Raw genomic sequence first — 15,721 nt, 5'->3', positions numbered from 1 at the left:
TCTTTGTGAGTCCATGTAAGTCTTTTTAATAAGAATGTCCCAATTGTTCTGTAAATAAACCCTCCCAGGTACTTCTTATCTCAATAACAGGCCTGCATAATTAAAATCTTAAATTAGACACCACCCCTCCACTTTTTCTCTGTTTCTGAGTCATTCTTTTCATCCTCATTTTCTCATTAAAATCCTTGATGATGTCTTTAAGTGGCAGAGAACACAGTTGCAGCCATGGGTAATCTAACAAAGAGCAGGAGCCAGCAGTGGGCAACAGGGGTGGGTTCTAAATTTTTTTACTACCGGGTCTGTGGGCGTGGCTTATTTTGTTCTTGGAGCATTCCAGTCTACCATTTGTTTTTGGAGGCACTGGTCTACTCATTTGTTTTTGGAGGCACTGGTCTACTCATTTGTTTTTGCAGGCACTGATCTACTCATATGTCTGGTCAGGTAGAATTCAACAGGGAGGGGATGAGACATGGTTGGTGAAATAGGTTTGACTTGTCTGGTTGGTCCCCACCAGAATTCTCCTCTCCATGAGGAGAATATGCTGGAAATTAGTTCAAGTATGAAAATTCTGGAAATTTGTAAAAATCATAGATAGGGGGTAAAGAAGAATAAGTTGGAAGATAATTAAAATAAAGTGAGATGCATATGAAATGATTCTGTGTAAAATGAAAAGTGTAATAGATGATAAGTTTAAGAAATTTAGGCATACGAGTTTAAGATTTAAAGATTTGATGAAACGGGTCTAGGGATGAAGGAGGATAGATAGAAATTTGATTTATAAATGGAAATAAAAATAGAGTTGTGTTCATTTGGAAATTAAGATTTGTGGTGATAAAATAATGAGGCAAATATTTAGATTAAGATGTTAGAATATTTGTTAAAAATGTTTGTTTTGTTTTTTTGATTTTAAAAAACAAACTTTATTAAATTTAAAAAGATAAAATTATATAAAACATTCACAACATTAAAATACAATCAACAATACTATTCACTAAAATTTGTGTTTTTATATCTTTATGCTAAAAGATATAATGGAAGAAATGCCGGAAAAAGTTGTCAAAGAATTTTAAGCGAATGTACCTATTCATTACTGGACCAAGTCTTCGTTCTTAAAAGATGTATTTTATGTTTATGTTTTTAAAAAAATAAAAAAACATTTTTTTAAAAAAACCAGAATTTTCCTCTCCGCCACCCAGCAAAGGGCTCCGATGGCTAAGATAACCATTGTTCTTGTCAAAACCCACTCTAGGTTTTACAACAGAGTGTAATTAAATGGCTTCCATGGCAGGATTAAATAAACAGCAGCATGGAAGGCAGGCAGCACACATTTCGTGTTTCCACCGGGTTGCTCAGCCACGAACAATGCAGGCTCTGTGTTCCAGAGCAGGCTAATTTGAGTATTATATGGGCATCGCTCCACCCCCCACCTCTACATGAGCTATTCTGTTTAGACTATGCTTTAATTTGTTTCTCTTCTGCAACAGAGCATGTTAAACAGGCCTTAAACGTTTTGGAGGAATGATTTTTAGCCATGCGGAGGGAAGAGCTAACAGAGGACTGGAGGCTAAAACACATAAAGAACGGTTGCTGGAACTGGGTATGTCTAGTTTGATGAAAAGAAGGACTAGGGGAGACAGGATAGCAGTCTTCCAATATCTCAGGGGCTGCCCCAAAGAAGAGGGAGTCAAGCTATTCTCCAAAGCACCTGAGGGCAGGACAAGAAGCAATGGGTGGAAACTGATCAAGGAGAGAAGCAACTTAGAACTAAGGAGAAATTTCCTGACAGTGGGAAAAATTAATCAGTGGAACAACTTGCCTTCAGAAGTTGTAAATGCTCCAACACTGGAAGTTTTTAAGAAGAGGTTGGATAACCATTTGCCTGAAGTGATGTAGGGTTTCCTGCCTAAGCAGTGGGTTCTATATCCAGTTCTATTCTGATTAATAGATCTTTTACCTATGACCTTTTATCTCATATTTTCTATTACATTCTTTTACTGGTATCATTATTATGATTATTATTACTCTGTTGTTTTGCATGTACGCTGAGAGCTTAACGCACCGGAGACAAATTCCTGGTGTGTCTAATCACACTTGGCCAAATAAAGTATTCTAATTGCTCTTTTGGGGACAGTTGGCATGGCCCATTTGGAGAGCTGGCTCAGCCAAGTTCTTCTTGGCCAACTGATTTCTAGGAAAAGTAAACAGAGCCATGTTATCTGTTATCTTTCTGGTTATCTCCCTTTCCCTTTTCAGCTGATAGGATGGATGTTTTGTTGCCTCATAAAGCCCTGTAGATAAATCTGTATGGAATTTCTTGAACTGTCATGTTGATGGATGGTAGGATGAGAAAGCCTGCCCAGCTAGAGCAAGAGGAAAACGGTGCCCATTCATCACTTTTCCAGCTGTCACATTGATGACTGAGGCTTTGCAGCAGGTCCAAACGGGTCTACAGTAGATCGTTGCACCATAAGAACAAACCATGAACTTTTCCAAGACGATTCTTGTTTTAGAAATGGGTATCTGGCACCTGCATGGCACTTCCTGTGAACCAGACTTTTTATCATCTCTACATATTGTTACTTCAGCTATTAGAGGAAGGAATGCGTAGCTTCAGTGGGCAGGATAGATAGATAGATAGATAGATAGATAGATAGATAGATAGATAGATAGATAGATAGATAGATGTAGGTAGGTATATAGGTATATAGGTGTATATATGCAGCTGGAGAAATGAAGTTTCATTGTTTGAACCTTATGATCTCATTGCAAACAAGACTTTTATTCTTCCCCAGTTCAGGAGAGTGGGCAGGATGAGAAATGCCCAAGGCTTTGGATTGGTTTTCATGATTCATTTTAGTGAAGGGAAGGAGGGAGAAGGATGGGGACACACGTTGAACATCAAAGGCCTCAAAGCATCCCTTTGATCATTAAGGACAGGAAAAGAACACTTTCACGTTGATTGAGGAGGGGAGGGAGGGGCGGTAAAGGAAGGCTGGAGAAGACGGTTCAGCTACAACTTCCATGCAAAATATTCTTGCTTCGTTTTAAGGTGTACTTCCAAACAAGATCTTGGCCTTTTAAAAAAAATCAATAAATTGATTATGGGCTGCATAAACAGAGGGATAGAATCAAGATCACATGAAGTGTTAACACCACTTTATAATGCCTTGGAAAGGCCACACTTGAAATATTGCATTCAGTTTTGGTCGCCACAATGTAAAAAAGATGTTGAGACTCTAGAAAGACTGCAGAGAAGAGCAACAAAGATGATTAGGGGACTGGAGGCTAAAACATATGAAGAACAGTTGCAAGAACTGGGTATGTCTAGTTTAATGAAGAGAAGGACTAGGGGAGACATGATAGCAGTCTTCTAATATCTCAGGGGCTGCCACAAAGAAGAGGGAGTCAAGCTCTTCTCCAAACCACCTGAGGGTAGAACAAGAAGCAACGGGTGGAAACTAATCAAGGAGAGAAGCAATGTAGAACTAAGGAGAAATTTTCTGACAGTTAGAGCAATTAATAAGTGGAACAATTTGCCTGCAGAGTTGTGAATGCTCCAACACTGGAAGTTTTTAAGAAGGTGTTGGATAGCTATTTGTCTGAAGTGGTGTAGGGTTTCCTGCCTGGGCAGGGGGTTGGACTAGAAGACCTCCAAGGCTCCTTCCAACTCTGTTATTCTATTCTATTCTAAATGTAAGCATTGAGCCAGTAAGGTTAAATGGCATTACTTTATAATATTTCCTTGACCCATTCTTTGGAGAATTCTGCAACTTCTCCTTTTGTTTATGCAGTAGTTTTGAGTTGGGGGGAGGGTGTTTTGCTGGAAAATGCAGGGCTGATTGCAAAACACAGACATTTCCGGAAGTCTTGGCCCTGCTGGGGAACAAGCATGAGATCAAATCTCATTAAGTAATTTTAAGGTTCAGCCATTTTTCCTGAGGGTTCGGAAAGTGGGGCTCCTGTATATTTAGATTTTGGATTTAAAAAAAAAAAACTGTTGGAAGAAATGTCCATCTTGGGTTCAGTTCCAAGTGGGGAAAAAGACACTGGAAACATGGAGACTGCTTGGCAAGATGGTTTAATGGTGGACAGGAATCACGTGGCTTGAGTTCCTGAGCAGAATCACATGGCTTGAGTTCCTGAGCAGAATCACATGGCTTGAGTTCCTGAGTAGAAAAAAGAGGGCGAGATGCTTGGTTTTATTCCCTCTGTTGTGCCCCACCTCAGAGTTTCTTGTTTCTGTATAAGAAATGTATCCTGATTGGTTGTGAGACTCCCAGGGGGTGGGGGGTCTTAGCTAGCCTTGCTGGCTGATGTAATCTTCACAGGTGCCATGTGGGGACTTTCTGTTGCTGAATGGGTCCTATTGTGTTGCAGATGATGGTCCATTGACAAAGGTGGGGGGAAATGAGTGAGCTTGGCTGAGGCCTTAATGGCCCATTGACAAAGGTGGGGGGAACGAGTTTCTGCCTCTCGCCCGTTGACAAAGGTGGGGGGAGGCAGGAAGCTGCTTTGTCTTTAAAACATGTTTCTCCATTTCTCATCCAGGGAAATATAATATTCTGCCTTTTTAATATTTCCTAAAATATTTCATTCTTCTAGGAGAGGGGTGGGTGCTAACTTCCTACAAAACCAAACACTGTTAGGATGGCTTGCTCATTTTGAACTCAGGCGCTGCGGTTTACAAATCACGGAAAATGTAACTTCAACCCTTTGCGCTGTGTTCACAAATGTTCACCGACGTCTTCTTCGTTTTTGGCTGGTGTGCCAACTCAGCTTCAAGTTCTCTTCCGTCTCTTGCTGCTCTCAAACTCACAGCAAAACCTATATTCCGTCTTGCTTTTTTTTTTTAAATACAATTCTGACCCGTGCAAGACATTGTTTTCTTTCTCTCTTTTTTTTTTTTGAGCTTCACCCTTGATCTTTCTACAAGAGCAGCTCTGAAAAGAAAGCATTTTTATTTTTTTTTTGATAGGAGAAGTGGCTGCTTTTCAAAAACCCTAGCAACGGGAATGAGGGAAGCCTTTTTTTCAAATAAGAGGATTATTGCAAAGCAACTAATTGGTGGAAGACCTGAGAGAGGGAGGGAAGCGAGGGGGAATTAGCTTTGGCTAGACAGACCATTCAATTGGCATTAAACACTTTTCCATGTGAAGGAAATCTCCTTCTCCCAGAAGCCGGAGCAAAAGGGGATCACTTTCCCCTCGAACCCAGTTGAGATAGGGCTAGATAAACGCTGGGGGGAAAAAAATGGAAAGGTGAGCAGAGGTTAAAGCACAGGCTGGAGACCTTGTCTGGCTGGCTTCCTTCCTTCTGAACTCCCAGAGAATTGGCACGCACTGCTCGGATGACATCGTCCTCCATAAACATTCAATCTTCTTGACCAGTTTGCTCCAGTGCTGAACGGAGGGTGGGGGGGGGGAAGGACGGGGAGTGGGAAAGGAGATACACAGAAATCAACTCAAGCTGTTTTTGATCAGTTTGCCGGGGAAAACCCAGGAAAGAGTCTCAGAGCTGCAGAAAGAAAAATAAGCAAAGCAAAGAACTGGAAAATCTCTCTCTCCTTTCTTTCTTTCTTTCTTTCTTTCTTTCTTTCTTTCTTTCTTTCTTTCTTTCTTTCTTTCTTTCTTTCTTTCTTTCTCTTTCTTTCTTTCTTCCTTCCTTCCTTCCTTCCTTCCTTTCTTTTCTTTCTTTCTTTCTCTTTTTTCTTTCTCTCCCTCCCTCCCTCCCCCCCTCTCTCCTTCCTCCTCTCCTCTCCCCTCCCCTCCCTTCCCCTCTCGTCTCCTTTCCTTTCCTACAAACGGGCTATTAGGCTGTTTTAAATTGGCTTCCTGCCACAAGCATTAAGTTGAACTTCATGGCCTAAATAATTTGTTAGGGTTTTTCTTTCCTACAATTTTTGTTCTCTGAACTCATTCGTCGCGTATCCTGGTGGTCCTGTTAAAGTTTGACCCGCTGCACATTAGGTGGGAAGAAGTGAAGACCTCGGCTAACTCTTGTTACTCCCAAAAGTGTCAAACAGCCGGAAGCCGCTGAGTTGCTACGGCTGGAAGACTCTCATTGAGCAGCTGCTGCTGCTGGTCCCCTCTTCGTGCTTAGAGACCCAAGGAGAGAGCTAATCTGAAATTAATCTTTTTCCACCCAGATTCAGATGACCTGCAGATTTATAGCGCATAAGGAAAGCAAGCCTGGGGCAAAATATGGGCCAAAATTAAGGCGATCCTGTTTAACCCCAAAGGAATCTGGGAGGCAGTTTTTACCTATCTGCTAGGCCTCTGTCCGACTCTGGAGGCTCTGGAGTCTACATATAACTCCCAGATGGCCCTGGCCCCATCTCTGCCTCCGATGCAGAGCCCTCGTCCGAGTCTTCCCCAGACTCCAGGACTGGTCCATGTTCCTCCCCATCCTCCTCACTGTCCAACTCCGCTGCCAGCTCTGCAGGATTCTGGCGGACCACAACACACAACTTCTGAAGGCAACTTCTGTTCCATGGGTGGATTGTTCTCACTGTCAGAAAAATTTCTCCTTATTTCCAGGTTGAATTTCTCCTTGGTCAGTCTTACTAAGGCTTTATAAGGCATTACTTACATTATAAGTTCTTACTAAGGCATCTGAATCAGTGGTGGGTTGCCCCCAGTTCGGACCGATCCTATAGAACCAGTAGTAAAACCGGCGGGAGGCTCCGCCCACTGACCCTGACGTCATCAGAAGTGATCTGCGCATGCGCAGAAGCAAGGCATATTCGAGAGCGAAGCGCATGTGCGTGCGCGATCCCGTGGCGAACCGGTAGTAAAGGTAAGTAGAACCCATCCCTGATCTGAATCCCCTTGCCTCCAGTTTAGCTGTACAGAATCAAATATAATCAGCCACCTGTGATTGTTCGTCCTTGTTCCTTCTCTTTGTCTCCCTTTCCCTTTCTTTTATTAAAGAAAAAAAAACAACAACCCCAAAACCCTCTATGATTATTACTTCCAGAAATGAACAAGAGACAAATTAGTTAGTGCTGCCAATACTTATTTTCTGGATGAAGCGAAGAGCATCCTGCCACCACCAACACCCCCCCCTCCCTTTTTTTCCCAAACGCCTGTAATTAAAGCAACAGAAAATGCTTGCAATTTGAAAGATCAAAAGAACAGAAACAGCACTGTATAGAAAGACTGATGCTAGAAGGAAGAACGGTCTGTTTCATTTAATCCCACCCCTCGTTTCATGAGCTGTACTGATCATCTTTGGTGCTGATGTGTAATTGACTAATTATGTGCCATCAAGTCATTGTCAAAATAATAGAATAACAGAGTTGGAAGCAGGGGTGGGTTCTAATTTTTTTTACTACCGGTTCTGTGGGCGTGGCTTATTTTGTGGGTGTGGCTTGATGGTCATGTGACAATTTTTTAGGATTTAGCAGAGGTACTGGTCTACCAGGCTTTTAACTGCTTGCAGAGGCACCGGTCTACTCATTTGTTTTTGGAGGCACTGATCTACCACCACACTGCCTTTTAACACTGATCAGCTGTAGGGTGGCCCTTTGAAGCCCCATGGCAAGAGTTTAAACAGTTTGTTTCCTTCTAGCCAATCAGCTGGGACTCAGGAGGCAGCAATAGATTGGGGGTGGGGCCAAATAAAAAGTAAGAATAATGCAGGGGGGATGGGAGAGCCCAGCTCCCGAACTAAGAGAACCGGTTTGCTGATGTCATATCGTCACTGCTACCGGATCGGCCGAACCGGGCCGAACCGGGAGGAACCTACCACTGGTTGGAAGGGACCTGGGAGGTCTTCTAGTCCAATCTCCTATACCAGAGATGGTGAACCTTTTCAGCACCAGGGAGCATTTTGCTCATGCACATTATGCACACACACTCGTCAGGGCTGCAACCAGGAAGAGGTGCTGCCCAGGGGGCAAGCGGCCACTGGATAAAGTACTTCTGGATAAGGTACTTCTGGCCAGCAAGTCTTCGGGTTACTGCTGTGCATGCACATGTGCCGATCAGCTGGCCAGCGTGCATGCTCATGTGGGAAAATGAAAGACCAGCTCTTCCGGTTTCCAGCACTGCCGCATGCACAAGGGCCAGCTGATCATCGCATGCACGCCAGATACCTGGAAGAGGAATGGGTGATGCCACGTGTGCCAGATGACATGGCTCTGCGTACCATTTCGGGCATGTGTGCCATACAGAGGTGGGTTTCAGCAGGTTCTGACCAGTTCTGGAGAACCGGAAATTTTGAGTAGCAGAAATTTTGAGTAGTTTGGAGAACCGATAAATACTACCTCTGGCTGGCCATATCACCCATCGATTTTCTGCCTCCTGAGTCCCAGCTGATTGGGAGGAAATGGGGATTTTGCAGTATCCTTCCCCTGGAGTGGGGAGGGAATGGAGATTTTACAGTATCCTTTCCCTGCCATGCCCACCAAACCATGCCATACCTACCAAGCCACACCCACAGAATCAGTAGTAAAAAAATTTGAATCCTACCACTGGTGCCATAGGTTTGCCATCACGGCACTATACCATACCACATAAATGGCTGTCCACTCTCTTCTTGAAAACTTCCAGTGATGGAGCAGCCACAACTTCTGGAAGCAAGGCGTTCCACAGATTCATTCCTCTAACTGTCAAGAAATTCCTCCTTAGTCCTAGATTGCTTCTCTCCTTGATCAGTTTCCATCAATTGTCAAGTCTTACTGACCACATAGACAACTTTTATCTATGATCCTCTGTTCCTAACCTGGATTTCATGTCTTCCAACATTGCTCCCTTTGCCACTGTAGTCCTTCCACCTTGTTGCTGGTCATCTTTTCTTTTTCATTCCTTCTGCCTTTCCAGGGTTCTGGATTTTTGTGAGAATTGTATGATTTGCTCAAATAAAAACGGATGGATAAGTAGATTGATTGTGTGCCAACAATTTGCTGTCAAATCCACTCTGTAGATAGTCCCCCCCCCCGAAGATAATGTCCTTCAAGTCCTCCAATGGTGCATTCATCATCACTGTAACTGAGTCTATCCCTCTTGCGGATGGTTGTCCTCTTCTCTTTTCTTATAAAATGACATAAACCATAGCAGTCAGTAATGATGTCTGTTTCTATGAATAGACTATGTCTAAAAGATGTTAATGAGAGAATGACAGATGTGGAACAAAATTTAGCTGACAAGACAGAGAAAGCCCTGAAAGTAGAACTGTAAATGACAGTCCAAGTGAATGGTTTGGAAAAGGACACTTTACTGAATATATAAAAGAAACAGGCTGAAGTTTTAAAAAATTAAAGGGGACATACAAATGAAAAACCAAGAGAATGACCTGGAAAATATTTTCTTATTGGATTTACAAAAGAGTCTCATTAAAGCCTTGAAGAAACTTGTGCAATGGGAAAAAGAATTGATGAGGAATCAAATCTAGTAGGGATATTTGGTTGAATTAAAGATTCAAATAATTAGAAGTAGGAGGAAGGAATACAAAGCTGATTTATTTGATCAAGGTTAAAATTTGAAATGAAGGATAAGGTAGACTCAAAATGTTATATAGTGTGGAATAGGTGGTATGATTGGATAACTTGTAGAAATGAGAGTAAATGTAAAATTCTGTACGATAATAACAATTAACAAATATGCATCGTAAATAAGATAATAGACGTGTGACCAAAGTCACTTTTTCTTTTTATGTATTGTCATCTGTATATTTTATATGTTTAATAAGTTTTGTTTTTAAAATAAAAATAAATAAATAAATAAAGATTCAAATAATTAGAAGTAGGAGGAAGGAATACAAAGCTGGTTTATTTGGTCAAGGTTAAAATAAGATTATTATTATTATTTTTTTTGGTAAGGTTTTCCCAATAATGGGCTTTTTGCTGACACCAGTATTGAAAAATTGATGTTTTATGGATTTAGTTATAGATAAGGGATATGATGTAGAATGAATCTTTTTAACTTTATAGGGGGTGAAGAATTGTTAAACATGTTTATACTTGTGATGAATGTCGGAAGGCACATCTTTACGTATTGCTTTTCTTTATTATATTTTTATTTTCTTTTATCTTCCCCCCCTGCATTTTTTACTCTTTTTTTCATTGTCTTTTCTTTCTCTAGCTTTAGTTTGCATAAGTTTTTACTATTGTAATTAAATTTGTAAAAATATTTTTTAAAAAAGAAAAAGAAATTAAATAAAGATGGTGCAGTAATCAGGGCGATGTAGCAATTAGGGAGTAAGGATCTTTAGGAAGAGGTGGCATACAAATGAAATCAACAAATAAATCTTCATAATCTGCCAACTCAATCAGCGGGAACTGTTTGCCATAAGAAATGATTTACAACACCATCCTGAGTTACTTCTGGTGATTTATCTCAACTTTTGACTACCTTTGGAAATTATTTTCTTTAAAAAAAAAAACAACTGAAGGAAGGGGGCGTTAACCGGAGGATAGTTGCAATGCATGGCTTATTATTTCACTTATGATTAATATCTTTGTGTGTGCAGGAATCCATACGGAACACATTCTAATTCCTTTGAAGTTTCTTTCTATTTTGTTACTGTGCAAAGGAGAGGCAAGGCCCTTTTACATGCTGAAGCTGGAAGTAAAGATTGATGGATGTGTCATTTCCCTTTCAATCATATTGTACGGTCAACCACGTTGAAATTTTGTACTAGGAATCTTGTTGCAAATGTTTTAACTGCGTGCATGTGTACATATCAAATTTACTCTCTTCCTAATATAAATTATTGGAGATTTTAACCGAATAACAGAGTTGGGAGGGACCTGGAGGTCTTTTTGTCCAACCCCCCCCTGCTCAAGTGGGAGACCCCTATACCATTTCAGACAAATCCAATGTCTTCTTTAAAAGCCTCCAGAGTTGGAGCATCCACGATTTCTGGCGGCAAGTTGTTCCACTGATTCACTGAAATTTCTCTTCAGTTCTAGGTAGGATCTTTCCTTGATTAATTTCCATCCATTGCTTCTTTTCTTGCCTTCTGGTGCTTTGGAGAATAGGGTGACTCTCTCTTGTTTACGACAGCTCCTCAAATATTAATAATAACTTTTATTTGCGGTCACAGACCAAAATACAAATATAATTGCAAAAGAATGTGGGGAAAGTAACATCAAAAACAGCTGGCTACTAGAAGCCTTGGCTAAGAGGAATTACAGCGTTCTCCTCTAATAGTTACAGCTTTTAAAAAAAATTTAGAAACCTGAAAAGTAATGTGTGAGGAGCCATCCCCTAAACAATATAAGGTCAAATTACTAACATTGGTGTCAAGTTTCCTAAAGATGCCCTAATTAATTCATGAGCCATGATCCAAACTTCAAAGGAAATATATTCATTTATTAGGAGCACCATTCCGGCAATACTCGGATGCAGTTAGGACTGATCCTACGTAGATTTATGTTCCCCTATGACCCTGTCTCTCCCCTCCTCTCTGGCCATGTCCTAAATCACATTCTCCAATTAACCACTTCGGCTGGCTGTGAAACCGAACACCCTCCTTCTGATTGCGGTCAGAAAGAATGTATGGAATTCACTTCAGTTCTCCCTCCCTCCTGCTCATGGCAACTTGAAAGCTTTGCAAGTTGACATTTGGATCCAAAGAGATTTGTTTCTAAGAGAGACAGTAATTTAGTCCTGCCTGCGTTATACATAGGGCAGTATAAAAGAATATGCTCCACAGTTTCAACCTCAACTCTATCACAGGGGCATAACTGTTCACTTATCTGGAGTCTCTTAAATCGTCCGTCCAGCAATGCTGAGGGCAAGACGTTGAAACGAGCAAAGGAGAAGACTCTTTTATACTTAGGGATGGTTAAAGTGTAAAAATATGAGGCCATCCTCAGTCCGTAATTGTTAAATTGGCTGAAGATCAGAGGGGAGCAGGTTTTATTAGCTCTAGCTCTTAGATATTGCAATCCTCAAATATTGAAAGACTGCTACCATGTCACTCCTAGTCCTTCTGTTCATTAAACTGGACATACCCAATTCTTGCAACTCTTCTTCATATGTTTTAGCCTCCAGGCCCATTGTCATCTTTGTTGCTCTTCCCTGCACCCTTTCTAGAGGCTCAACGTATTTTTTTTTTTATATTGTGTGTTAAGGATATTTGTGTTGTGTTACCAACCAGCAGAGTAGATGCACAAGGAAACGTTGCTGAGAGCAATGAATAAGAGATATGCAAACTGGTTTATCAAAAGCTTACTTTATAGTAGAAAAACTATCTCATAGTCTTTAAACGAATTCCAAGTCTTTGCCAGTTAAATCAGTCCAGTAGTTACAGACATCTTCTTACCAAACAAACATTAATTGCTTAGAATAACAAACTCACTCTGGTTCACAAACCACGATGGTAGCAGATTCCATCAAATGATGATTACAGATAACTCCTCTCAATGGTAGTTTATCATAGCAGCTTCATCATCAAACTGACTACGTTACAATACCTTGCTTAAATACTCTCACAACCAGTAATGACTCAGCATTACAATGAATACCTTTAAAGTAACGTAATACATTTTCATATTAAAGTTACAGTACACTCATATTACCTGGACAACTAGTTAGGCTCAAACCATATCCTAACATTGTGACAACCGAAACTGGATGCAATATTCCAAGTGTGGTCTTTCCAAGGCATTATAAAGCGGCACTAACACTTCGTGTGATTTGGATGATGTCTCTTCCCCCAGCACACCCTCAAGCATTGCTTTTGACCAACCCATATCAATAAACATAGGATTTGGGACCAGTGGTTTGTTTCAATTTTTTTTACTACCGGTTCTGGGGGTGTGGCTTGGTGGGCGTGGCATGGCTTGGTGGGCGTGGCAGGGGAAGGATACTGTAAAAACTCCATTCCCTCCCCAATCCAAGGGAAGGTTACTGCAAAATCCCCATTTCCTCCCGATCAGCTGGGACTCAGGAGGCAGAGAATAGATGGGGGCAGGGCCAGTCAGAATTTTTACTATCGGTTCTCCGAACTACTCAAAATTTCCGCTACCGGTTCTCCAGAACTGGTCAGAACCTGCTGAAACCCACCTCTGTTCAGAGCTCTGTATTATATCTATCTAGAAAGTAGCTAATAATCTAATGCTCTCACTGCTTCATCAATTCTCCTTCGGCCACATTTTATCAACTACAAGTTTTACAAAAAGAGGTTTTGGCGATGGTGGAGCTACCGCCTGAAGGATTTGTCTGGAGTTCTTAACCACCATCTAGTTTAGATACTTGGCATTTCATTAATGCCTAAGCAGGAAAATCTCATGAGGATATTTCTTCTGAAACACCATGAGCAGCAACAAGAGAAAGGTTTTCAGGATAATCGCTTAATGAGGCTCTTATTGGAACAGTTTGGGGATAATTAAATAGTACTGCTGAACTGTTAAGAGATTTTTTTTTTTCCCCTCCTGCTGAATGTGGGATTTTTTTCCTCCACTGGTACAATCACATTGAAATGTCTGCAAGAAAACAACCAAGCTCAGACAGCACCAAGGACCCCACAATTCTCCTCCTCCTTCCCCCTTCTAGCACTGATAATGTTCCCTAGTTGGGTCATGAAACGTCTGCAAGAAAACAACCAAGCTCAGAGAGCACCAAGGACCCCAAGCTTTCAACCCCGAGCTACAAATTATCACTTCTTACCATACATCATAGTCTGATCTATCTTGAAGGGATGACATCAGTCTTGATGAATGAATGATACTAAACATTGATTCTCTGGTATCAATCCAGCTTTCTTTCCTTTTCCAGAACAGCCTCTGAGAACATACAGGAAAGCCAGTAAAAAATAGCAGAGAGAAAAACTTTTATTTTATTTTTTTAGTGTTCTTTGTATCTATGGTCACAGCCTCCAAAAATGATTCTGCAAGCATCTTTCTAAAAATTGTTCTTGTAGATGAGAATGCAGGGAAGCTTGCCGGGTGCAATAATGCACACCCCACCCCACCCCCGTAAAAAAAAAGGTTCCGATGACCGTGCGCCACAGCTGTGATCCTCGGAGCCTTTTTTTTACCTTTTAAAAGTGTCTTTTTACTACCGGCTCGGGTGAATAGATAGTAAAAAAATGCTTTAAAAAAGAAAAAAAAAAGGCTCCAATGGTTGTGCAGCACAGCTGTGATCGTCGGAGCCTTTTTTTAAAACTTTTTTAAAGCATTTTTTTAACTACCTATTCACCCGAGCCAATAGTAAAAAAATGCCTAAAAAGTAAAAAAAAAAAAAAAGTTCCGACGATCAGCTGAGCGATGTCAGAACTTTTTTTTTTAAAAAAAATAAACTTTTTAAAGCATTTTTAACTACCGGTTCTGGCATGTAGCCTCTGGCATGTAAAAAAACCACATTACTTCCTGGTTAAAACCAGGCAGTAATGACAACCGGCTGGGTGGGCGGAGCCTTGTGCCAGGATCCCTACCGGTTCGCCGAACCACCCGCCATGCTCACTACCGGATCGGGTGATCCTGTCCGAAACGGGAGCGTTTCACCTCTGGATTAGACCCTCTTAAAATGACTATTGGACATCAATTAAAAGCAAAACAAAACGAGAAATGTTTGGAAAAGAGAATAAATGAGACCGCTTTAAGCTCCTTGGAGAAAGAGCCGGATGCAGATCGAATGTAATAAACAGAAAAATAAATAAAGAAGCACAGAGGGAATTAAAATCTAAACACACATTCTGTTACCCTGTCTAAATCTGGATTTATAAAATATACTCCTTCCAAAACACTTACAAGCTGTTGCTGACAGGTGCCAGCTAAAAGATTTAATAAAGAAATGATTACTTCATATACTGTCCGAGGCAGCCTCTTGCAAACTTCTACATGCCTTTCAGATGAGATCATAGGAACTTTCCAGGGGAATCGGCAGGTGGCAACCTGTATGAGGACATCCATCCGGAGACAAATCCTTCCTTCTGTGGTGATGGGAAGGGCTCCATAGTTGTTAAGGCTGTGCAAGTGGGTTTAACAGCTTATTTCCAAACAATGTTATATAATACAGAAAGTGTCATCGTTCCAACTGACAAACCCAACCACAGCAAGCATGGCTGAGACGATCCAATCTCTTATTGCAAAACTTTATTGAGTACATCATTTCGGCACAGATAAAGGCAAAACCAGATCTGGCTATTTCCCACGCAAACCCACATAGTCAAAGTATAGATTCTCCCTCCCCCTATTAGACCAGGTCACATTGTCTAATTGAGTTTCATCGTATTGTTTTGAGAAAGTCTTTTGGCTCTGGCAAACACCTGCTGAAACGTCCTTGGTTCTCAGGGCTGTCTTCTTTAATGTTCGGAGCTTATATTCCATCATCGCCCTGCTTGGCCAACTCGACGTCACTCACTTCTACCAGTCACATGACTCCCCCTAGCCACGCCTACCCAGCCGGTCATCAGGGCAGAGAACCGGTTGTTAAAAAACACCAGGAACCACAAAACCCTTTTAACATCTCTCTCTCCCACTCCCTCTTTCTTCCTCTTTCTCTCTCTGTATCTTTCTATGTCTCTCTCTCTCTCCCTCTCTCTCCCCCTCTCTGTATCTTTCTGTCTCTGCCCCGGCCACTTCTCCATCCCCTGCCATCACTCTTACCTTCTCAGGCCAGGCGAGGAGTGATGGGAGGGGAGGGCGAGGGACAGGGCCAGCCAGTGGTGGGATCACCCAACAGGGAGCCAAAAGCAGAGAGCCCAAAGAGCCGCATGCAGCTCTGGAGCCACAGGTTGCTGACACCTGGTATTGGGCCATATTTATTCAGGT

At 41.5% G+C, this 15,721-nt stretch overlaps 1 long non-coding RNA gene across 1 annotated transcript; it reads right to left on the bottom strand.

Moving 5' to 3' along the window:
• Nucleotides 1–888: 888 nt before the first annotated feature.
• On the bottom strand, nt 889–13,918 carry LOC148112169 (uncharacterized). Its single transcript, XR_015729806.1, has 2 exons — nt 13,617–13,918; nt 889–3,074 (listed from the first exon to the last, which is right to left on the bottom strand). It is a non-coding gene; the product is annotated as an uncharacterized LOC148112169 (long non-coding RNA).
• Between the last annotated feature and the right edge of the window lie 1,803 nt (nt 13,919–15,721).

The sequence above is a fragment of the Pantherophis guttatus genome, chromosome 13 (assembly GCF_059756535.1).
Source record: "Pantherophis guttatus breed Tessera chromosome 13, ASM5975653v1, whole genome shotgun sequence".
NCBI classification, from domain to species: domain Eukaryota; kingdom Metazoa; phylum Chordata; class Lepidosauria; order Squamata; family Colubridae; genus Pantherophis; species Pantherophis guttatus.
The sequence above is the reverse complement of the archived record's forward strand: the minus strand, read 5'-3'. Positions and strand labels throughout refer to the sequence as shown.